Here is a 25,379-nt window from a genome sequence, read left to right on the forward strand (position 1 = left end):
TGGCATGGATGAGTGAGTGCCTCCAGTGCCGCCTCACTTTCTTGAAAGATTTCAATCTTTATTCCATCAATTCCTGGTGCCTTGTTCTTTGCCAATTCCTTCAATGCACCTTGGACTTCTTTCTTCAGGATCATAGGCTCTTGATCATATGCTATCTCTGGAAACTATATGACCCAGAAATTCTACTCCTAGATATATGAGTGTCCCCAAAAGTCTTGAAAGCAGGAACACAAAACAGATACTTGTTCACCCATGTTCAGTGCAGCACTACTCACAATAGCTAAAAGGTGGAAACATCCTAAGTGTCCATCAACAATGAATGGGGTAAACAAAATGGGATTGGTCCATTCCACCTATACAATGGAACACTGCTCGGCCATCAAAGGAAATACATGCTACCACCTGGAGGAACCTTGAAAACACGCCGAGTGAAATAAGTCAGAAATAAAAGGACAAATAGCATATGATCGCACATATATCTGGTAGCATTGTGGTTACGAATTGGGCTGCGAACTACAAGGTTTGCAGTTCGAAACTACCAGCTGCTCCACGGGAGAAAGATGAGGCATTCTGCTCCCGTAAAGATTTACAGCCTCGGAAACCCTGTTCAGGGTCGCTATGGGTCGGGACCGACTCGATGGCACTTAACAACAACAACAGAACAGGCAAATGCATACAGAGACCAAAGTTCATGCGTGGTTACCAAGGGCTGAGGGGAGGAGGAGTTATTGCTTAAGGGGTACTGAGCTTCCGTTTAGGGGAATGGAAACGTTCTAGAACTAGATAGCAGCGATGGGGACACAACATGATGAATTTCATTAACATCACTAAATCGTACACTTTATAGTTAATATGGCAAGTGCTTCACTATTGTTTCACTACAACAGAGTTTTTTAAGTGGGGGCCCTGTTAACACCAGGCCCTGGCCTAATGGAGGAGTCCTCCCTCCCCTGCTGCCTGAGGCGATTCCCTTCCCACTCTTCAGACTCCCTGACCTGCAAACCAATAGCAAATGAACCCTCACAAGTCACCCTGCTATCTCAGCCCCACTTTGTCTCGCTCCTCTCACCTGCCTCTACTTCTTCTAGCAGCTGACAGCCCTGCTCACGACCTCAACACCATGGTTTCAAGGCAGGAGAGCATCCTCGAACCTGAATAGAGGGCTCCTACTGGCTCTTGATCATCTAGGTCAGGGGTCAACACACTGGTTGTGTCAATAAAGTTTTATCAACACACTTGTTAGTGGACTGTCTATGGTTGCTTTCATGCTACAACAACTGCAGAATGGAGGAATTACAACGAAGCCCAGACACCCACAAAGTCGGAAATGGCTGCTCTCTGGATCTTTATGGGAAACGTTTGCCAATCCCTGATCTATGTGGTAAACCGAATTCAAAAATAACTCTTCTCCTAGGTGGATAAACAAAATGTCCATATAAAGGATGATTATTCAGACATATAGAGAAATGGAGTTCTGATACATGCTACAACATGGATGAAGCTTGAAAACATCATGCTGAGTAAACTAAGTCACAGGACAGATACAGTATGATCCCACTTATACGAATGATCTAGAATAGTAAATGCAAAGAGACAAAACCTAAATTCGTGCTTACTAGGGGCTAGACTAGGAGGGGGAGTTCTGGTGTGGCACTGTAGGATAAGCACTAGACTTCAAACCGCGAGGTTAGCCATTGAAACCCACCAGCCACTCCTTAGAAACCCTATACAGGGTCACTGTGAGTCAATACCACTTGACTGCACTTAACAGACAAGGAGGGAGGAGGAATGGGGAAGTTTGTTGTTGTTGTTAAGTGCCACAGAGTCAGCACCAATTTACAGCGACCCTGTAGTCCAGTACATTAACCCATAGCACCACACCAGGACTCCAAGTTTCTGTTGGGGAGTGATACAAAACTTGCAGAAACAAACAGTGGCAATATAATAAATTCACAACATGATAAATGTAATTATCACATTTACACACACACACACACACACATTATAAGGAGCCCTGGAAGCATATAATAGATTACGAGTTGAGCTGCAAACCGCAAGGTCAGCAACTTGAAAATACCAGCCGCTCCAAGGGAGAAAGATGAGGTTTTGGAAATCCTATACAGGGTCACAACCACCACCAACATGTATTACAGTTTTTTTTTGGCCAACCTACTCCATCCCAGGTACTTAAACTCATTATGCTAATTGAATTTTTACAGGTTGAAAAAAGTAGCATAGTGCTTAGGAATGGGGGGTGGGGAGTGTGTGGGGAGGATGGCAAAAAAAACCACATTGCATTATTTGCATTAAAGTACAGTACTGTCATTGAATTGCATACTTAGAAATGGCAAAACCTCAGAAACCCTGTACAGGGTCGCTATGGGTCGGAACCGACTCGAAGGCACTTAACAATAACAACAATATATTTTGCTCCACTTTAAAGTGGAGATCAAAAAAGATAACTCAGAGAAGAGTAATAAAGAGATATTAAAACAAGCCTACAGGTAAACAGCGGAGTCTCATACCAACCAGCAAGGATTCAACAGCCCTTGTTTACCAAAAGGAAATGTGCACCAATAGCCACGACAAAGATTACCATTTCTCTCCAGAAAGCCACAGGAAAGCAGAGACCAGCAAAATGGGGATTAAGCCAGGCATGACTTCGAGGAAAGCACAGGAAGCAAGCTTGCCAGGGTCTTTCTGTCTGTCCTATTTCTCTAAGAACTACAGTTTTAGGGAGGGCACTGGTGATTGCATGGTAGAATTTTCACCTTCCATGCAAAAGACCAATTCCCACAAATGGACATCATAAGAAGCCACCACCCACTCATTGTGTATTGCTAGGAGGCTGAACAGGTTTCAGCAGAGCTTCCAGACTCAGAAAGACTAGAAAGAAAGGGCTGCCGACCCCACTTCTGAAAAATCAGCCAATGAAAACCCTGTGGAGCACAACAGTCCCATGTCATTGTGCATGGGGTCACAAGGAGTCAAGGGCTGATTCAACAGCAGTTAACGACGACCGTTTTAGGAGACAAAACTTGCACATCTACTGTACTCATTTTAGCAACATTTGAGAAACTGCTCTCAACTACTCAGCCAGTCTGGATCTGGGGCAAGCTGGGCAGAATTGGAATACCTAGCAGAAAAGTCAGACCTTCAAGTTGCCTGCACTTGAAAGAAGTTGGAAGAGTAGATGAGGTGGCTGTTAACCTTAACATTGCTTCCTCCTGACATCTATGTGGGCCTGGGGGAATCTTTATTCGATTTACTTTTTAACTGAGATTCAATACACATAGGATAACATTCCCACCACTCATCTGTTACTTTATCGTACTGTGGTGGCTTGCAAGTTGCTGTGATGCTGGAAGCTATGCCACTGGCATTTTAAATACCAGCAGGTTCACCCATGGCAGGCAGATTTCAGGTAAGCTTCCAAACTAAGACAAAGAAGAAGGAGAGGTAGGCTATTTCTAAATGTTTCTTGTTGTTGTCAGGTGCCATCGAGTCGGAACCGACTCATAGTGACCCCATGCACAGCAGAACGAAACAATATCCGATCCTGGGCCAACCTCACTACCGCTGCCACACTTGACGCCATCAATGATGTCACCTGGCTGATCCATCTCATTGGGGGTCTTCCTCTTTTTCTCTGACCCTCCACCTTACCCAGCATGACATCCTTCTCCAGCAACTGTTCTCTCCGGACAATGTGTCCAAAGTATGAGAGATGAAGCTTAGCCATCCTGGCCTCCAAGGAGCACTCTGGTTGCACTTCTTCCAAAACAGATCTATTGGTTCTTTTGGCAGTCCATGGCACTTTCAGTATTCTCCTCCAACACCACAACTCAAAGGCATCAATTCTTCTACGATCTTCCTTATTCACTGTCCAGCTTTCACATCCATATGAGGTTATTGAAAATACCATGGCTTGGGTCAGGCGCACCTTAGTCCTCAAGCTGACATCTTTGCTCTTCAATACTTTAAAAAGTTCCTGTGCAGCAGATTTGCCTAATGCAATACGTTGTCTGATCTCTTGACTGCTGCTTCCGCGAGTGTTGATAGTTGATCCAAGAAGAATGAAGTCCTTGACAATCTCAGTCTCTTCTCCATTGAAAATTGGAACATGGAATGTACGAAGTATGAATCTGAGAAAATTGGAAGTTGTCAAAAATGAAATGGAACGCATCAACATCGCTATCTTAGGCATTAGTGAGCTGAAATGGACTGGTATTGGCTATTTTGACTCTAACAACCACATGGTTTACTATGCAGGGAATGACAAATTGAAGAGGAATGGTGTTGCGTTCATTGTCAAAAAGAACATATCCAGATCAGACATGAGGTACAATGCTATAAGTGATAGGATAATGTCCATGCGCCTACAGGGAAGCCCAGTTAATACCACTATTATTCTAAATGTTTAGCCACTGAAAATCTTATGAACAGCAGTGCAACACTGTCAGATATAGTACCAGAAAACGAAAACATGTTGAATACTGCCAGAATATTGTCAGATAATAATGCTGGAAGATGAGCTCCTCAGGTTGGAAGACACTCAAAATGCGACTGGGAAAGAGCTGCCTCCTCAAAGTAGAGTTCACCGTGATGGCACAAATGGAGTAAAGCTTTTGGAACCTTCATATGCTGATGGGGCACAATTCAAAATGAAGAGAAACAGCCGTAAACATCCATTAATAATTGAACGTGGAATGTATGAAGTATGACTCTCAGAAAATTGAAAGTTGTTAAAAATGAAATGGAACGCATAAACATTGATATCCTAGCTGAAACGCACTGGTCTTGACCATTTTGAATCTGACAATCATATGGTTTACGATGCCAGGAATGGCAAAATGAAGAGGAATGGTGTTACATTCATCATCATAAAGAACATTTCCAGATCTTTTTTTTTTTTACTGTATAAAATGGCATCATTTTTATTTTGCATATCTTAATTTCAGAACAATAACAACAAAAACCCCACAATACAAACATCTAACTCCATTCCCAAATAAGGGATGGGGACAGGGTCTGAGGGCCTTACATCCTGTCTTACACACAAGGCCAGGAGAGAAAATAACCACTAGGTGTGCATCCATACGCCTACAGGAAAGATCAGTTAACACCACTACTATTCATATTTACACACCAACCATTAATGCCGATGATGATGAAATTGCAAAGCTGTGCCAACTTCTTCAGTCTGAAATTGATCAAACATGCAATCAAGATGTATTAATAATTACTGGTGATTGGACTGCAAAGACTAGAAACAAACTGAAGGATCAGTAGTTGGAAAATATGGCCTTAGTGATAGAAATGATGCTGGAGATTGCATGATATAATTCTGCAAGACCAATGATTTATTCATTGCAAATGCCGTTTTTAAAAAAAAAAACCATAAAGGATGACTATAAACATGGACTTCACCAGATGGAATACACAGAAATCAAATTCACTAAATCAAATTAACTATATCGGAGATGGTGAAAAGCTCCGTAATATCAGCCAAAACAAGACCAGGGGCAGACTGTGGAACAGACTATCAATTGCTCACATGCAAGTTCAGGCTGAAGCTGAAGAAAATGAAAACAAGTCCACAAAAGTCGAAACATGACCTTGAACATGTTCCACCTGAATTTAGAGATCATCTCAAGAACAGATATGATGCATTAGAAACTTAATGACCGAAGACCAGAAGAGTTGTGGGATGGCATTAAGAACATCATACATATGGAAGAAAGCAAATGGTCATTAAGAAGACAAGAAAGAAGGAAAAGACCAAAATGGATGTCAGAAAAAACTCTGAAACTTGCTTTCCAGCCGAGAGGTGCAAAAGTAAAAGAAAGAAATAAGGAAGTACAAGAACTGAACAGAAATATTCAAAGGGCAGCTTGAGAAGACAAAGTCAAGTCTTTGAAATATGCAAAGCCATGGGGTTACAAAATCCAAAGGGAAGAACACACTCAGCATTTCTCAAGCTAAAGCTACTGAAGAAAAAAATTCAAGCCTCAACTTACAATTCTGAAGGATGCGATAGTCAAAACACTGAATTATAGAGAAAGCATTAAGACAAAATGGAAGGAATACAGTCATTGTACTAAAAAGAAATGGTCGATGTTCAACCATTTCAAGAGGTAGTATATGCTCAAGAGCCATATGCTGAAGAAGTCCAAAGTGCACTGAAGGCATCTGACAACGAACAAGGCACTGGGAATTGATGGAATACAAATTGAAGTCTCTCAACAAACTGATGCAGCACTGGAGGCCCTCACTCATTTAGGCCAAGAAATTTGGAAGACAGCTACCTGGCCAACTGACTGGAAAAGAACCATATTCCAAAGAAAAATGCAGAAATCACTGAACAATATCATTAACATGTGCAAGTAAAATTTTGCTAAAGATAACTCTGCCAAAACTGCTGCAACAGTACATTGCCAGGGAACTGCCAGAGGTTCAAGCTGGATTCAGACTAGAACGTGGATTGAGGAATATCACTGCTGACATCAGATGGATTTTGCTGAAAGCAGACAATACCAGAAAGATGTTTACCTGTGCTTTATTGACTATGCAAAGGCCTTTCTCCATGTGGATCATGACAAACTAGGGATAACATTGCGAAGAATAGGTGCTTCAGAAAACTCAATTGTGCTCATGAGGAAACTGTACATAGGCCAAGAGGCAGTCATCCAAACAGAACATGGGGATACTGAATGGTTTCAAATCAGGAAAAGTGTGTGCCAGGGTTGTATCTTTTTACCGTACTTATTCAATCCATATGCTGAGCAAATAATCTGAGAAGATGGAACTTTCCAGATATATAGGGGAACACCACCACTAGTAAGGCATGCTTACAATGGAATGGTCAATCATTCAAAATCAAAAGGGCAACATTGACCTAAGGACAAAGTTGATCAGGGATGGGACGGTGGGTGGAATGGGAATGGGACCCACAGGGAGAAAGCAGGATAATTGCTGTTTGTATGGCGGGAATTGCAATCACTGAGATGAAACAAAGTACATGATTTGTTGAATGTAAAACTAACTGATGATGATCTTGTCTGTAAGCCTTCATTCAATTCACAAAAAGTTTTTTTTAAAAAATCACTTAGGGATTTTCTTAACTGTAGATTACGATTCAGTACATCTCAGGTGGAAATGAAAATTTCTCAGCAGGGGGTAAACTGGAATTAACTGGTTCGAAGCCCTAGTTCCAGACACCCACAATTTGTAAATTCTAGTCCATCCCAGTTTTACTTCATGAGCCAAGGCTGAACTGGGAAGAACCGGTTTGAAGCCCTGGTACAGATAGACAACATTTTATTTATCCATTGATAGTTGACAGACATTTGGACTTTTTCCACTTTTCAGCTATTATGAATAATGCTGCTGTGAACATTCGTGTACAAGCTTTTCATTCGTGAACATATGTTTTCATTTCTCTTGGGTAGACACCTAGGAGTAGAATTTCTGGGTCATATAATAACTCTATGTTTAACCTTTTGAGGACCTGCCAGACTGAAATAACGTTTTCTTAAGTTTTTTATTCCACACCCTGGTGGTTTGTATGTTGCTATAATGCTAGCAGTTATACCACCGTATTGCAAATACCAGCAGGCAACAGGTTTCAGCAGAACTTGTACACTAAGGGAAACTAGTGAGGGAAAACTTGGCAATCTAGTTCCTAAAATTAGCCCATGGAAACCCTATAAATCACAATAGAATATTGTCTGATACCAGAATATTGCCACCGAACACACCAACAACCATTGAACTTGGCAATAACTCTTTCTGCTGTACACGGGATCGCCAGGAGACAGAGCCAACTCAACAACAAGAAGCTTTTCTTTTAATGGAAGTAAGCAACTCTTCATAAAAAATGCAAATTGACACCAAGGGAACATCCACAAGACCAGCCCCCAGAAGACCTTTTGTGCCCCAAAAGGTACCACCCTCAAGGGTACCCACCATCCTGACTCTGAAATCACAAGTTACTTTTGCCTGCTTTTGAAATTGACATCACTGAATTCTGTTGTTTTACTATAAGATTCACTCCTGTTGAGTGTAATGACCTTTTTGTTTATTCTCTGCGCTCTACGATGGGTCGGCAAACTTTTTTTCTGTTAATGATCAAATAGTAAGTTTCTGAGGCCTTGAGGGTCAGATGATCTCTGTTGGGACAACTCAACTCTGCCACTATAGTGTGAAAGCAGACAACACAAAGACAAGTGGCTGTGATTGTGTCCCAATCAAATTTTAGTGACGGACACTGAAATTTGATTTTCATAGAATTTTCACATATCACACAATAGTACTCTTCCTTCATATTTTCCTCCAACCATTAAAAAAAATGTAAAAGCCACTCTTAGCTCATGAACCTTACTTACAAAAGCAGACAGAGTGGGCTAGACGTGGACCACGGGTTGTAGTTTGTCGACCCCAGCTTTATAATATTTGGTCATGGGAATAAACCGCAATGCATTTATTCTTTCTACTGTGGATGGACCTTTGGGGGGTTTCCCATTGGGTGCCATTTAGTCATGCAGCCATCATTTTTTATGCCCACCCATAAAACATTGTTGTTGAGACCTGTCTCCTCCTCTCTCTGCCCAGCTGTGGCCAGCCTAGTGTCATAGAGCATGACAATTATTATGCCCATATTCCTCTCCCAAATGAGGCCAATGTCATCATATTTGCCAACCTGCACTATTAGCCAACCCCCAGATGACTTGGGCAGATGGAAAGAAACGTCAAAATTCTAATTAAAAAATTGCAAGTCTCCAATCAGCAAAGAAGACAGGTCATCGCAGGAGCTAACTGCCAATAGAGTCTTCCACCAGCACTAGCAAGGGAGCAGCTGCCACAAGATCTCCTGCTGGTCTCACAAACCTTTCCAACAAGCTTTCTCCTTCCTGCCCCGTCGTCGTCGTAGCAATTTAACTGACGTTCCGGGTCAGTAAACATTTCCCATAAAGGGCCAGATGGAAAATATTTTAGGCTTTGCATGCCATATGTTCTCTTCCATAACTACTCAATTCTGCTGGTAGAGCATAAAACAGCCATAAACGATCTGTAAACAAATGGGTGTGGCTGTGTGCCAATAAAACTTTATTTACAAAAACAGGCAGTCAGCCAAACTTGGTCTGTGGGCCATAGTTTACAAAGCCCTGGTTTATACCACATTTATTGGGCACCTGCTGCCCACCAGGCTATCTGTCCAAAGCACCATGTCAACCAGTATATCTATAGCCCTCAACTTCTAACAAAACCCAGCAAGCAAAAATTGTGATCCACTGTGACAAGCAGAATGCTTAAAGCACTGGCCAGCTAACCAAATGGTCGATGGTTCAAACCCACCAACTGCTTCTCAAGAAAAGATGAAGCCAACTGCTTTCCATAAACAAGTACAACCTTGGAAACCCTATAAGGTAGTTCTACGCTGTTCTATAGGATCACTATGAGTCCGAATTGACTCAATGGCAAGGGGTTTGAGTGACAAGTATAAGGTCACGGTCAACCTTCACTAACTTTTCAAGGTGAAAGGAACTAACTGAGACCCAGAAAATTCAACCAGCAGTATCTTAAGGAGCTCTGGTGATGCAGTGCTTATGTGCTCAGCTGTTCCACGAGAGAACAGACCAGGCAATCTATTCCCCCAGTGGAAGCCCTATGAGGCAGCTACATTGTCCTAGAAGGACATTATGAGTTAGAATCGACTTGATGGTACTCAACAGCAGTAGCAGCAACACTTCAGCCCGAAGCTTTGCAAAGTTTATAAAAATCAGCTCCTAAACACATACACACATACTGAAGTCTCTATCACCCAAAGCCACGGAGCTGGAGGAAAAGAACCAGGTTCAGACCCAGGCTCTGGTTAGAAGGCATCTAAAGAAAAACAATATCTCCAAGCCATTTCTCACAGATTGCCCCAGAAGCACCAACAATTAATCACAAGCAGGCATTATTGTTCGTGCCAAGTGCCAATCAAGTCGGTTCCGACCCATAGCGACTCTGTATAGGGTTTCCGAGGAGCAGCTGATGAGCTTCAGCCAACTACCTTGCAGTTCAAATGGCTTTTCAGGCTAGCGCATTAAACCACAGCGCCACACCAGGACTCCAAGCAGGCATTGTTGCTGTTGTTAAGTGCTGTCGAGTTGCTTCGGACCCATAGCCACCCTATATGGGTTTCCAAGGAGCAGCTGGTGAGCTTGAGCCACCGACCTTGCAGTTCAAAAGACTTTGCAGTCTGATGCATTAGCCCACAGTGCCACACTAGGACTCCAAGCAGGCATTTGTTGTTGTTGTTAGGTGCCATCGAGTCAGTATCAACTCATAGCGACAGCAGAACGAAATCCTGAGCCAACCTCACTACTGTTGCCACGCTTGAGTCCATCGATGCTGCCACTAGCAAGTCCCTTTTCTTTTCTTGTAACCTGGATGACAGAGCGCTGAGCTCCAGTGCTGGTATCTGCTGGTAGCAGTGGGGTGTGATTGCACCAAGTGGCCACCAGAGAGCACACTGATATCAACCCCGTCTGCCTGAAGGACCCAACCAAACCAAACCAGAGTCCACTGTTTCCATTCACACTGGAGCAGTCCATGCTGTTGCAGCCCAGGACGACCCTCCCTCCATCTGTTCTCTGCAACAGAGACAGGCTGCATCCTCCTTTCTCCAACTCACTCCAACATGAAGCTCCCGCCTCTCACCTTCATCAGACAGAAGGACAAACTCCTCAAAGTAAAGGTAGGACAACCTCCTACTCAACATGTCTCACCTGATGTCCGTCCCCCAGTCTTCCAACCCTTCTGCCCAAACTCCTAACTCCATTGCTCCATTCCCAATGGATGAGGGCCTTCCACACTTGTGTCCATTCCTGTCACCTTCAAGTGGCTTCTTTGCCCAACCATCCTTTAATTCTAGCCCATCCTTTCCAAAAATGTGCTTGCAGTGGATGACTTTTTAAGAAATGTTTTATTATGTTTTCAGTTAGGGTCCCATTCAACAATTTCTATACAAGTTGTCCAGGGACGCTGGTTACATTCTCATTATTTCCATTCTGATTCTTCCATTTTCACTCATCTCCTTTCCCTGCTCCCTTCTATGCTCATCTTGGTATTAAAATACTTGGTAACCATTGGCCTCGTATGGGTAATTCTCTAAAAGCAGTACTGTATTTACAGATGATATTATGATGTTATAGCTACAAGGTACTCTCAGGGGACAGTTTCTGTTCAAGGGTTGAAGAACATATCAGGGTGAGAGTCTTGGAAACTCCGCCAGTTTGCTGTTATTATTGTTTTAGGGATTTGAGATTCTGTTCCACACTTTTCTCCCATTTGATCAGCATCTATCTACTGTGGCCCTGACAGGAATGGTTGGTACTGGTAAGCAGTCATTCATGTAGACTCTCAGTCTGTAGACTGTTTTCTTCTCTGAGTCTTTGAAGTCACAACGGATAACTCTTAAACACAGAATACAAGAGAATCCAGACAGGCTTGACAAACTACACACTGTGTGATCTATTTATATACGCTAGTCAGATAGTAATGTTCACAGATGAGGAGGGAGGGGTCTATGACAATAAGGAATGCATAATGCAGTAGCAAATATATTTTTCATAAGCAGAGAGATAAACACAATAGAGTTAGGATAACAGTTTCCTGTGGGAGGAAGAAGGGAATGGTGACAGAAAGGGGGCATAAGATGTCAGCAGTGCTCCACATCTGACCTGCGTCACAGTAGCACAGGTGGTTTGACAATTCATTAAGCAATATATTTAGGCTTATGTGCTTCTTGGCATATTTATTATATTCCCTAACTCTAATCCTTGCTAATCGACTATCCCAGTATCCAACATTTCCTAGTTATAGCAATAGTAAAAATCTACTACTCAACTATTTTGCACATTACCGACATATATCAGCAAAACAAATGCTGAAGTGCTAGGCAAGAGTTTGGCTAGTGATGGTTAAGGCCATTTGTTAACCAGGCTGGCCTGTGAGTCTCAGTGATTTGGCAGTTATATGACAACGTAATTCGGTAGAATGCAAAATTATCAAACTATCATCAATATCAAGGAGCCCTGGTAGATCAACAGTTCAAATCTACCACTTGCTCCATGGAAGACAGAGGAAGCTTTCCGCTCCTGTAAAGATTTACAGCCTTGGAATGTCTACACAGGCTTTAGCTGTGTAGAGCACACAACCACCACCACCATCATCACTAATCGCATATGCAAGTTGTGGTGAAGAAAATTCTAAAGCATTTACAGCAGTAGAATGACAAGAAACTGCCAGAAATTCAAGTCAGATTGAGCACTGGATAGGAACAATGGATATCATGGCTGATGTCAGACGGATCTTGGCTGAAAGCAGAGAATGCCAGAAAGACGTTTGTTGTTGTTGTTGTTGTTAAGTGCCTTCGAGTCGGTTCCGACCCATAGTGACCCTGTACAGGGTTTCCGAGGGTGTAAATCCTTACGGGAGTAGAAAGCCTCATCTTTCTCCCGCGGAGCAACTGGTAGTTTCGAACCGCTGACCTTAAGGTTCGCAGCCCGATTCATAACCACTACACTACCAGAGCTCCTTGTGTTTTACTGGACCACCAGAACAATCTGTCTTGGAAGAAGTACAGCCAGAATACCCCTTAGTAAGGAGGATGGGGAGACGATTTCTCACATACTTTGGACATTTTTTCAGGAGGGAGAAGAACATCCTGCTTGGTAGAGTACAGGAGCCGAGATCAAGTTAGATGGCCACAGTGGCGGCAACAATGGGCTCACACATGGCAAGTGTTGTAAGGATGGCGCAGGACCAGCACTTCCGTTGTACACTGGGAACTGACTCACTAACACCTAACAACAGTTTGGCAATTATATAATGATGCAATCTGGCAGTTATGTAATGAGATCATCTTTCTTCATTGTGTGTTTGATGTGGTCATCCTCCATTTTCACATTAACACCAACTGTCTCATAACAACCTGGTCTTGGAACCCGACCACGCAGAGTGAGTGTAGTTCACAGTTTTTCAAAGTGTTTTAAAGCATGGCTCGCATGTTAGAATCATTGTGGTGCTTGTAAGCAGGTCCTTAGGTACAACTGGTATCTGCTAAAGGTCTCTCCTGACGTTCCAGTCAAGATGTGTGTTGAAATGACAGTCATCTGAAGACCTGACTGGGGCTGGAGGAGCCACTTCCGAGTGGCTCACTCAAACAGCTGGCCAGCAGGGGCTGACTGTTGGCGAGAGGCCTGTTTCTCTCAGTGCTAGCATCTCCACAGGACTGCTTAAGTGTCCTCATGATAGATAGGGCAACTGGCTTCCTCGACAGCCAGTGATCCAAGAGAGCAAGGCAGACAGCAAAGTCTCTTACAACCTATCCTGGAAATCACACTCTATCACTTCTATACTATCCTCCTGGTGACAGTGACAGCTGTGAGGGATTCACTGTGGGAGAAGACCACACATGGCCATGAATTCCAGGAGGCTGGATCATCAGGGGCCATCTTGGAGGCCACTTCCCACACCAGTCAAAAGTTTCCACCTCATTTTTTCACTTTGCTTGAAACCCCAGAAATTTCAATATTATTTGAGACACAGGAGTGTCACTTTTTTAAAAATGCATACACCCTTAGCAGGGTGACGGGTCATGTTCATTCACTTCTTCCATCTCATCTTCCAGACACCATGCTGGGCTCCCCAGAGAGGAGAAGACAGGGAGACACGACAGGGAGTGGAGCCCCCTGCTGGCCATCTGGTGAAGGGTCAAGAGCTACAGGACCAAACAAGACTCTCAACGGAAGGAAGCTTAGAGCAGAAGAATGTGCAGGCCATTTGCAATAGCCTAAAGGTAAAAGGAACTTAAAGGTCTAACAACAGATGAATAGATAAACAAAATGTGACACATACATCTGATTGAATACTACTCAGCCAGTAGGATAAATGAAGTCTTTATGCATGCTACAGTAGGGAGCTGGAAGACAGTATACTGGGGTGAAATAAGTCATTTACAAAAGGACAAATATTATATGACCTCACTTATATTGGTGGTGGTAGTGGTGTGCCGTGGAGTCAGTTCTGACTCATAGTGACCCTGAATAGGGTTTCTGAGACTGTAAATCTTTACGGGAGCAGAAAGCCTCATCTTTCTCCCGTGGAACTTTTCCTATTTCAAAGTTTTACCTGGATCCAACCCCCAACACAGAAATGAAGAAGGCCCGCTTCCTGTTTTCTCCTACCTCCCAGCCCCCTTTCTCTGGTGTTCATTCAACTACAGTCTGGCTTACACAGCACTGGAAGCTGGTGTGGGACCATGTCCCCACACCCACCCAGCCCATGGCAAGGTTCCTCTGGCCCCAGGGCCAAGCAGTTATTTGTCACAATTTGGAACACAGTTTGCCTGCGAGTTGGTAAAGGGGTGAGGCCAAATGTGTGTGGCCTCAGGTGATACAATGGACTTAGTGTTCCCATATCCCGGAGGGGTAGCATTGAGGTCTCTGTGTTCCTGCTTCCCAAAAGCCAATGATTGAGAATTTCCCCAAAGATTCTCTTCTCATAATAGGTAATAATAATAATAACATTAACAACTCTGTATATGACTCACCACGTGCTGGACACCACTCTAACCACCTGATATGAAACACGTCATTCGGGTCTCCTGAACACTCTGTGAATTAAGCACTATCACCCTCAGTCCCATGTAACAGCCAAGTGAACTGAGGCACAGGGATGGATTGAATCACATGCCCAAGCCACACAGATAGTAAAGTGGGAGCCAAGTTCCAGCTCAAGCTCTTCCTCAGACCACAGCCCAGCGGGCCTCAGTCACCTCAGGCCCCAAGAGCTACCCACTTCAGTGAGAGGCAGCATCCGCTGTTAGTCATTTCTTTCTCCCTAAATTGTGTGGAAACAGTGCAGTTAAAGGATATGCCCAGTTACCCTCTAACCGTCCAGGTAGGCAAACGCTCACAGGCCCCAGATAATGCGGATGGAAGGCAACCCTGTGGGGAAGGCTGCTGTAATTGGGACCTCCTCAGATTGCCTTTGCTGACACGCCTTCTTCTGCTTATAGGAGGCACACCCTCCTCATGGATTTAAAAAATAAAATACAATAAAAATAAGTAAAGGGAAACTTATGACTAGCAACTTTGTAAAGGTTAGGTAAACGGAGGCATTCAACGTGGCCTTGATGAGTTCTTCTTGATGAGCAAGGCTGCCATGGTATCAAGGCGAACTCTGAAATTCCCGTAACTTTTGGAGGAAAGCAGTGCTGATGGAAAACATGACTGAGCAAAAATAACTCAGTGGCCATTGTTGTAGCTGCTCCCCACAAAACTGTTTTAACCCAACCAAGCCCTTCACAGGTTAGGTTATACTTAGGGGAAAGCTACAGGAAAGAAGTTTCCCATTCAGCCAAAAAAAACTCAGAAGGTAAATTAAGGACCAAGAGGCAAAGAAACACAGTCAGCCCATAGAAAGAGCCTGGAAAACTGCTACAGCAAGCGCAAGTAAGGGCAACAATGTAAGGCTGCAGGCGCCAGCCTATCAGCACAGGGAAGACAGTTCCTGAGGAAGTCAGCCAAATGAAGCATCTGTGGGCAATTTCCACATTAGTCAAACCCCCAAACCGACCCTGAACCTCCAAACAGCTGAAGATGGGAGAGAGCCTGAACTCTGGTTGTTGTTGTTGTTAAGTGCCATCGAGTCGGGTCCGACCCATAGCGACCCTGTACAGGGTTTCCGAGGGTGTAAATCTTTACGGGAGTAGAAAGCCTCATCTTTCTCCCGCGGAGCAGCTGGTAGTTTCGAACCGCTGACCTTAAGGTTCACAGCCCAAGTCGTAACCACTACGCTACCAGAACTCTGGTTAGTGGGTACCAAACTCACAGTCTCACCACGACCATTGATTTGTCCCTGGTGTGCATCAGGGACCTGAGCCTGCCCCAGCCCCATGACATCCCCGTTAGGGGTAGAAATCACTTCCATCACAGAAGGTTCTAGTCTCCCATTCTAGTCTGCTCTCAAGAACCGCACAAAGACCTGCCACCAAGCAAAGGCTTGAGTGAGTTTTCTAACTGCAGAGTGAACTATATTCTAGAGGAAACCCAAGAGTGGCAGGTGAAGGCCAGGGTGGGATGCTGAAAGGTCACTCCGAAGTGACACTGGGACATGAACGACCCAGGGCAGGTTAGTATGTGAGGCATGGCCAGAGAACCACCAGTTCACAGACCCTGGGTCAGGAACGTGTGTGTGGGTAGGCTCAAAGAGCAACAAGAAAGTTCACTTCCAACATCTAAAACTTAGTCACTTCATGAACCCAGGTGGGGCTGCTCCTCTGTCGAGTCTTCACAGTGGAAGGTTATCAGGGAAGATAAACGATCAACTAACACAAATGCCCATCAGTTGAGGTTTGGGTAAATAAACCACCATACCGTCCACCACACAATGGAACACACTAGGAGTATGCTGACGGAAACTGGTCCCCAAACAACAGCATGAAGAGAACTTGGGTGTATCCAGTGCTGCCATAGCCTTCTCTCAAAAAGTGCCATTTCTATGAAAATGGAATTAAGAATGGTTTAAAATTCAGAAAGGTGTGCGATACGGTTGTATTCTTTCCCCATACTTATTCAACCTGTATGCTGAGCAAATAATCCAAGAAGCTGGGTTCTATGAAGAAAAACGTGGAATCAGGATTGGAGGAAGACTCATTAACAACCTGCGATATGCAGATGATACAACCTTGCTTGCTGAAAGTGAAGAAGACTTAAAACATTTACTGATGAAGATCAAAGAGCACAGCCTTCAGTATGGATTGCATCTCAATGTAAAAAAAAAAAACAAAAATCCTCACCACTGGACCAATAAACAACATTCTTATCAATGGAGAAAAGATTGAAGTTGTCAAGGACTTCATTCTGCTTGGATCAACTATCAACACTCACCGAAGCAGCAGTCAAGAAATCAAATGATGTATTGCATTAGGCAAATCTGCTGCACAAGAATCAGGCAAATCTGCTGCACAAGACCTTTTTAAAGTGTTGAAGAGCAAAGACATCAGCTTGAAGACTAAGGTGCACCTAACCCAAGCCATGGTATTTTCAATAACCTCATATGCATACGAAAGCTGGATAAATAAGGAAGATCATAGAAGAATTGATGCATTTGAGTTATGGTGTTGGAGGAGAATGTTGAAAGTGCCATGGGCTGCCAAAAGAACCAAGAGATCCATTTTGGAAGAAGTGCAGCCAGAGTGCTCCTTGGAGGCCAAGGTGGCTCAACTTCATCTCTCATACTTTGGACATATTGTCAGGAGGGACCAGTCACTGGAGAAGGATATCATGTTTGGGAAGGTAGAGGGTCAGAGAAAAAGAGGAAGACCCCCAATGAGATGGACTGGCCAAGTGGCAGCATCAATGGACTCAAGCGTGGCAACAGTAGTGAGGTTGGCCCAGGATTCGGGCAGTGTTTCGTTCTGCTGTGCATAAGGTCGCTATGAGTCGGTACCAACTTGATGGCACCTAACAACAGCAACATGCAATGAAACATATGGATCTCAAAATCACACAGAGGGACATAAGCCATATATCAAAGTGTATAGGCTGCACGATTCCATTTATGTGAAGTTGAAGAACAGGCAAAGACAAACTGTGCTACTAGAAATCAGAACCTCAGTTGCATCTTGCTCTAGAACGTAACTAAAGGAGGACAAGACAGGGCTCTGGGAGAAAACTATGCTCTCCTGACTTGTCCAAACCAACTGACTCAATACCCGTGCAAGTGATACATGCATTCTGTAGGTAGCAGTATGGACACAGACATTTTCTGAAAGAATTTGTCAAAAACTTTTCAGTAGCTGCCTTTGGGGAGGGGAATTGAGGGATCAGGAATGAGAGACTTCCTTTTCTTTGTAGAACCTGACCTCTATTCAAAATGTTACAATGTGTATGTGTCAGAATTTCAATGAAAAACATTGAAACATTTATCAAGAACATAAAGCAAACCCTCCCTGCCCTTCCAAAGGGGAGTTTATCTCTAACCATGCATAGAAAATATGGGTAAGCAAAAGTTCGATGACAAGACCCTCCACACAACCAACAACCAGAGTCCATGAGGACAAATCGGGGTAGAGCATGAGTGCATCTCCACTGACCTCGTCCGATTGGTATGCAAAGGCTGAGGTGGAGAGGAGGAGAGGGTGAGCAAGTGGGGACCTCTGGGGAAGTGTCTGAAGGTGGGGACACAGGCCCAGGAGACCAGGGCACCTGGAGCAAGATTAACAATGCCCCCCCAACCTGGGACCTCATCCTAACAACCCATCCACCAGTTGCTATCCAATAGACTCCAAATTATGGCAAGCCCATGTGTGTCAGAGTAGAACAGTGCTCCACAGACTTTTCAACCGTTGATTTTTCAGAAGTAGATCGCTAGACCTTTCTTCCCAGGTGCCTCTAGGTGGCCGAGAACCTTCAACCTTTTGGTGAGTAGCTAAGCACGTTAACCATTTGCATTGCCTGAGAACTGCAGAGCCTCACCTAGACCTTAGGAATCAGAATCCCCACCTGAGGGATCCAAGGAATCCATATTTTTTTCTATCCTTTTTTTTTTTATTTTCACTTTTTCCTGCAAACATTTTCAACCACAGAGAACAGTATCAAGAGGCGTCCAAATGAACACTACCAATCATATTCAACAACTGTTCGTATTCGGCCCTATTTGCCTCATCTTGTTCTCTCTCCCCCATGTGACTGAACCATTTCAAAGGGAATTAGTGCACTAGAGCATGGTTCTCAAACATAGGGTCTGGACACTCTTTGGAGTCCCCAAGACCCTTTCAGATGCTAAAACTATTCTTATAATAACATGAAATGGGTGTTTCTTCTCCCCTCCCCCCCCCATGCTCCGCAGTGTGGAGTGAACTGTTCCCGAGGTTCTATGGTATTGCACGTGAGCAGATGCTACCACAAGCACCTCAGTATGAGTCAATGCTAACAGTGTGGTGGCCATCACTGCCTTGAGGGGGTATCCCTGTTTGAGGTGACTGAACACCTTTGTTTGCCTTGTCTTAGTGATCGTAGATCTTCCCTTCACCATACTCAGTACCACTGAGTTCATTTAATCCTTACAACACTGAGTAGACACTGGTATGCCCATGATAACAGATAAAGCAGTAGCCTCCCAGCTAGACTGCCAGGACAGTGAGGTACAGTACAAGGTCTCCTCCCACCTTGCTTTCAATGCTTAGCAGCTATTAAGAGGCATACAGACATCCCTCCCCTTTTTGATATAAGCTATTTCTGGGAAACCATGGCATAAAAAGGCCTTCACATATATTTTCCAATATAGAAGACATTACAAAAGGGAATTGGATTTCTGACTTCAGGATCAAACAAATCATAGGAAAATGAATTCTAGAATGTTGGAGCCAGAGGAACATCTAGGCCAGTGGATCTCAACCCAGGGTGATTTTGCCTCCAGAGAATATTTGACGATGTCCAGAGATATGTTTGGCTATCCTAAGATGTGTGTGTCGGGGGAGGGGGGGAGGACTACCAGCATCAACAGAATCTAGGGACACTGTTCAATACCCTATAGCACCCAGTACAGCCCCATCCCAGAGAATGGTCCAGCAAGAACATCCATAGCTGAGAGGCTGAGAAACCCTGTTCTCAATCATTACCACTTGCAGAGGGAAAAAAGGAGGCCTATAAATACAAAGTAGCATAGCCAAGAATGCACACTATCAAAGCCAGGAGCATCCCGCTCTCCTCCTTGCTCTAAGGTTGGGCTGGGGGAGTTGGGAGGGATGGGAGATAAGAGATATTCATTCTTGTTGCCAACCAGCGCCTACAGGAGAAAATGGCAAACAAAGATAGAATTACTGCTGCCTTCTTCAATGATCACTAAGATAATAAAGCTGCACCCCAAACTTGCTGGAAGGTCCCTGGTGAGCTCCAGTCCAGGGTACAGACCCCACAGTTCCCAGTGGAGTCGCATTTTACACAAAATAATATTTTAATTTTTAATATTTATTATTTCATTCTAGGGGTGCCCAAAGACACACCCTGGAGTTGTTCCTTTTGAACCAGAGAAAGGAATGTAGTCAGAACCCTCTGAAGAGGCCACTGGAATCCCATCCCTGCCACACTGGAATTAAAAAGTCACCTGACCCCTCCATCTGCTGCTAAGACTGGGAGCCCCTCTTTCAGCAAGCTAATTATTCAGCAAGGGAATCCAAAAGAAGAGTGCAGGGAATTCTTGGGGTTTGGTTTGTTCTCCACCAGCCTCCCCTCTAAGACCATTTTGTTTTTAGAAATGTAGCTCTCTTTGGAGGCTGCAGCTTATTGATTTGATTTGATTGGCTACTGGTATTTTTCAATGGACTTATAGCACCTGGAAGGCGAAAAGAAAAATCCATTTTGACATCTCTTTGAAATGCTATCATCTTGCAAAATAATACAGACCGATTCGGATTGCTCTTAAATGGCTAGCCAAGAACTTTCCAGCCCCCAGCAAAAAATTAGGTTCCTGTTAGGAGAACTGGTAAATGTGTCGTTATTTCAGAGGCACTTTGAAAGGCATCTTTGAAAAGTCTCTCTCCCCCCCATATAATGCACGTATTGTCATCATGCCAGATGATTTTCCTCCTGAGCAAGAGGCTGCCTGGCCTCTGCCCACTTCCCAGGGAGGGGCACGCAGGGACCCAAGTCACGCGAAAGGGCCTGCCACGCGCCACCTCTGCCTGGTGCGGGTGGCAGCAGTAGCAGGCGGCCGTAGGCAGCGATGCTGCAGCCGCCACAGGTCCCGGCTCGCTCAGGGCGGCGCTGCCCGGCTGCAGGCCAGTGGACCGGTGGGCCCGGAGGGCGCCCCTTACCTGCACTGCCGCATCGCGCAGCCAGCCGCCCACCTGGACCGCAGCCTAGAGCATCCTTTCTCCAGCGCGACGACAGGAGCGCGCTGACGTCACCTGGAGGCGGAACCGGCGCGCCACGTGACGCCTCCGAGGCCCAGTGGGGAAGTCGGAGGAGGTGGGTAAAGACCCCTGACGTCCCTGGAGTGGAGGTGCAAGAGGCCCTCAAAGCCCCGCGTGGGCTCCCTTCCTCCGGGCGTTTGCTTGGTGTGTACAGCTCGCCTAGACTTGCAAACAACGCAAGAATAAGAAATCTAAATCATTACAGGCTCCATGCATGTAATAGGATTTCAAAAGTAGTAGCAAGAATGGGATTAATAAAAGAAATCCAGTTGCGTGTTTTAGTTAAAACATCTGTTGTTTACACTGTCACCCAAATTAAGTATGTTAAGAAAATATTAGTGATCAAATGCAATGCAAAAATAAATATATTTTTGCGCAAACCAAAATTACACTTAAAGTATAGGGTTCCTGCACATCTTTTGCGTAAGTGTTCAATATTTCAAATTGTATAGCAAATACTTTCATTCGAAGCATATTCCTTATAGAATATTATACGAATCGCACAGCTGAAGAATGACTTAAAATACTCGCAATAACTAAATTTCAATATTAATGTAGATTTATCCAAAGAAAACAATGATGACATCATATGCTGATATTACTTACTCAAGCATTTTGTTGATGTAAACTAAAGTGCAATGGCCGACCCTGCTTGTATGTGTGTGTGTCTGTGACTCGATTCACAGTAACTCATTATTTCACATTTTTTCATTTCGATCACATTCTGAAGTGAGTCATCTCACTAATACAGAAGATAAGTAGAATGGTAGCCAGTCTTGCTTCCAAAGCCTTAGAAAATTCCAACTGTGATCATTTCTTAAATTTGACAAAGCAGATTTCAAACTGAAGCAGTGAGCATATAAAGTTTTCCTAGGCCAAACCAAATCAGTGTGTTTGAAATGATAAAAGAGCAGAAGCTGTTTTCATTGTACTCCAGTTTCATGTAGATTACTTTCACCTCAATTTAAATCACCTCATTTTAACATTCCCTTTGTTTACACCCTTCAAAACAGTTGTGATGAAATCGATTGTTTTTTCAAGCAGGCAGGAGTTCATTTGCTACTTACTATAGCAGCGCTGTGGGTTAATGCGCCAGACTGCAAAGCCGTTTGAACTGCAAGGTCGGCAGTTCAAGCTCACCAGCTGCTCCTTGGAAACCCTATACAGGGTCGCTATGAGTCGGAACCGACTCGACGGCACTTAACAACAACAACTTTGGTGTCCTTCCATGTTTAACCCTGAGTGAGGCGTGGTGGTACAGCCGCTACACACTTGCCTGCTAACCAAAAGGTGGGTGGTTCAGAACCCACCAGCCACTCGATTATGGCTCCTGGGGAGAAAGATGTGCCATTTACTTCCGTATTCTGCTTCTGTATAGATTACAGCCTTGGAACCCTATGGGGCGATTCTACTCTGTCATGTTGTTGTTAAGTGCTGTCATTGGTTCTGACTCATAGCAAACCAGTATAGGGTTTACGAGGAGTGGCTGGTGCGAGTGGCTGGTAGGTTGGAACCGCTGGCCGTTTGTGGTTTTATCCTACAGCGCCACACCAGGACTCGCTACTCTGTCCTAGGGGATTGGAATCCACCAACACGTTCGGTTCCTTAGTTTATATTTAACCCTGGTCCTTTGACACACACACACACACACACACACACACACACACACCCATTCCCTTCAGATTGACCAAATTTCTCTGTTCAGAAGGTCAATCGCTAATTTGGGGATAAAAGGGCCCTTGCCTCTCACAGTGATCAATTATTTTCAACAGCAGCTTTTAAAAAATCAACAAAGTGGCAGAGTGACTTTCTAGGTCACCCCTCTAGTTAGTCCTTCTGAATGATAATATCTTACCTTTGGTTTTCAGATTCCTGAGCCAGACAGTTTCAACGCTACGGGGAACCACTGCGCCTTTGGGTGGAGGGGTTGATGGAGACAGGACCTGACAAGCTCATTTTCCTGCCAGGGGCAAATGTTGATTTCAGCTCCAGGCGCCCAGAGGCCCCAAGAGCGTCACGTGCTCTGTGCAGCCACTCAAGCCCTGCCCAGCCGGCTCGGTCACCTCTTGGCGTCTGAGGTCCCAGAGGCATGGTGCCAGGCTCGGCAGCCTTCTAAGCTTTCGCGTCCAGAGGGAAGCCTGCAGCCGTGATACAGCACGAACTGCCCTTTGACAGGAGTTCCAAGAGAAGATGAGTGTTGTTGTTGTTGTTGTTGTTATGTGTCCTCGAATCGGTTCGGACTCATAGGGTTTCGAGGAGCGACTGGTGAGTTGGAATCGCCGACCTTGCGGTTTGAACCGACCTTGGGGTCTAGTGTTTATTCTACAGCGCCACACTGGGGAAGGATTAATTCAAACTGCTCTCCTGTGCTTAGAAAAGGACCGGATGAAAAGACTAATGTGGGCCCCTTCCTTCTCTAGGAGGTTTTTTGTTTTTGTTTTTTTTCCCCCATAGGTTAGTTTCACCTTTTCCTTCCCAGATGCTTGCTCAATTGTAAAAAGCAGAACTCAGAGAAGACCTGAAGCTGACCCTCATTTGCAATGAGAATGCAAGAACTCTTCCAACACCGACCACCCCCAACTATCAAATTGTCAATTTGACAAAGATTTTTTTTTAATGAAAAACAAAACCAATAACAACAACAACAAAACCCCCACATACTTAACCCTGGAGAGTATAAATTGATGCAGTCTTCCTGAAGATCCATTTAGCAATTCCAAACCAAAGCCTTCAAATTATAAGCATATAAGCAGTTAACCTCTTACAAAAGGGCCTGATAGCTGCACATACCTTTTGCTCAGTGACTTTCTGTCGGGGAACATGCCCTACAGAAAAAAAAAGAAAAATGAGGGTATGCAAAGAATTAATTAAGGAAGTTTTATTGCACCGTTATTTGTGATATCAAAGCACTGAAAGCAAGTTACATCTCCAAAAACTGTAAGCCAAGATACAATGAGAGAATGAAAATTCATCTGATACTACTGCCAAATTAATTACAATTTTTCCATTCAGTGAAAACTCTATGTATGGTCCACAACAGTCTAATCCTCAACTGTCCTTGGGAATGGCGCAGGTCTGACAATGTTTCCTTCTGGTATGCATGGGATAACCAACTAGAGGGTCCCAAACCCACTGGTTACCATGTAGTCGATTCTGATTTCTAGCAACCCTATGTTGTTGTTGTTAAAGTGCCGTTGAGTCAGTTCTGATCCATAGCGACCCTTTACAGTGCTTCCGAGGAGCGGCTGGTGAGCTTGAACCACCGACCTTGCAGATCAAACTGACTTTGCAGTCCAGTGCTTTAACCCACAGTGCCACATTCCATTCAGCAGTTCAAACCCACCAGCCACTCCTCGGAAACCCTATACTGTGAGTCGGAACCAACTCAATGGCACTTAACAACAATTTATTTAGATGGTGGTGGTTATGTGCTATGGAGTCACTTCAGACTCATAGCAACAATATAGGACAGAATAGAAATACCTCATAATGTTTCCTAGATAGGCTGCTAACTGAAAGATTGGTGGTTCAAAGCCCACAGTCGCCTCTTGATAGATGTGGCAGACTGCTTACTTGTAGATGACAGCTCTGGAAACCCATTGGAGGCAGTTCTACTTGGTTCTATAGGACTGTTATGCGTTGGAATCCAGTTTTCTGTAATGGGGGTTATGGTTAAGTGCCGTCAAGTCAGTTCAGACCCATAGCGACCCTGTTTCTGAGGAGCGGCTAGTGAGCTTGAACCACCGACCTTGCAGATCAACCTGACTTTGCAGTCCAACACATTAACCCACAGTGCCACACCACAGTGGCAGAAAGCCACATCTTTCTCCCTGGGAGTGGCTGCAACTGGGGGTTCGAACCGCTAACACTTTAAAAGCCAAGCACTTAACCACTGTGCCACCAGGGCTCCAACTGGTAGTGGTGATTATGTGCCATAGAGTCAGTTCCAACTCATAGGGTTTCCAAGGTTGTAAATATTTCCGGGAGCAGAAGGCCTCATCTTTCTTCTGCGGAACCGCTGGGAGTTTCAAACTGTTGATCGTGAGATTAGCAGTCCGACTAGTAACACTACCAGAGCTCCTTAGGGCTCCAACTAGAAGCCATTTAACAACAACAGCAATTTACTGTTGTGGAAAGACATTTCCAGTGTATTGAGAAAAACAAGTGCCAATACATTATGCACTGAGTGATTTCATCTCTTGTACGTAGGAATATTTATTTATATCTACACATACAGCTCGGCACAAAAGTCGAGCTTTTGTGAATACACTAAATCTCACTTCTGACAATTCACTAGTTGATGGGATTGTTGTTGTTGTTGTTCAGTGCCGTCGAGTCGGTTCCGACCCATAGCGACCCTGTACAGGGTTTCCGAGGGTGTAAATCTTTACAGGAGTAGAAAGCCTCA

The 25,379-nt window shown here is 44.3% G+C and overlaps 1 protein-coding gene across 2 annotated transcripts in view; it reads right to left on the reverse strand.

Moving 5' to 3' along the window:
* The window catches only part of CLCN4 (chloride channel, voltage-sensitive 4), a 70,037-nt gene extending 49,119 nt beyond the window's left edge, over positions 1-20,918 (reverse strand). The window contains exon 1 of one of the 2 annotated variants that reach the window (XM_006835642.1): positions 20,873-20,905. The gene's annotated coding sequence lies outside the window, so the exon portion shown is untranslated. Of the gene's footprint in view, positions 1-20,872 lie in introns of both variants that reach the window. The other variant, XM_006835643.1, reaches the window with a different exon arrangement.
* Between the last annotated feature and the right edge of the window lie 4,461 nt (positions 20,919-25,379).

Source organism: Chrysochloris asiatica, unplaced genomic scaffold, assembly GCF_000296735.1.
Source record: "Chrysochloris asiatica unplaced genomic scaffold, ChrAsi1.0 scaffold00018, whole genome shotgun sequence".
NCBI classification, from domain to species: Eukaryota; Metazoa; Chordata; class Mammalia; order Afrosoricida; family Chrysochloridae; genus Chrysochloris; species Chrysochloris asiatica.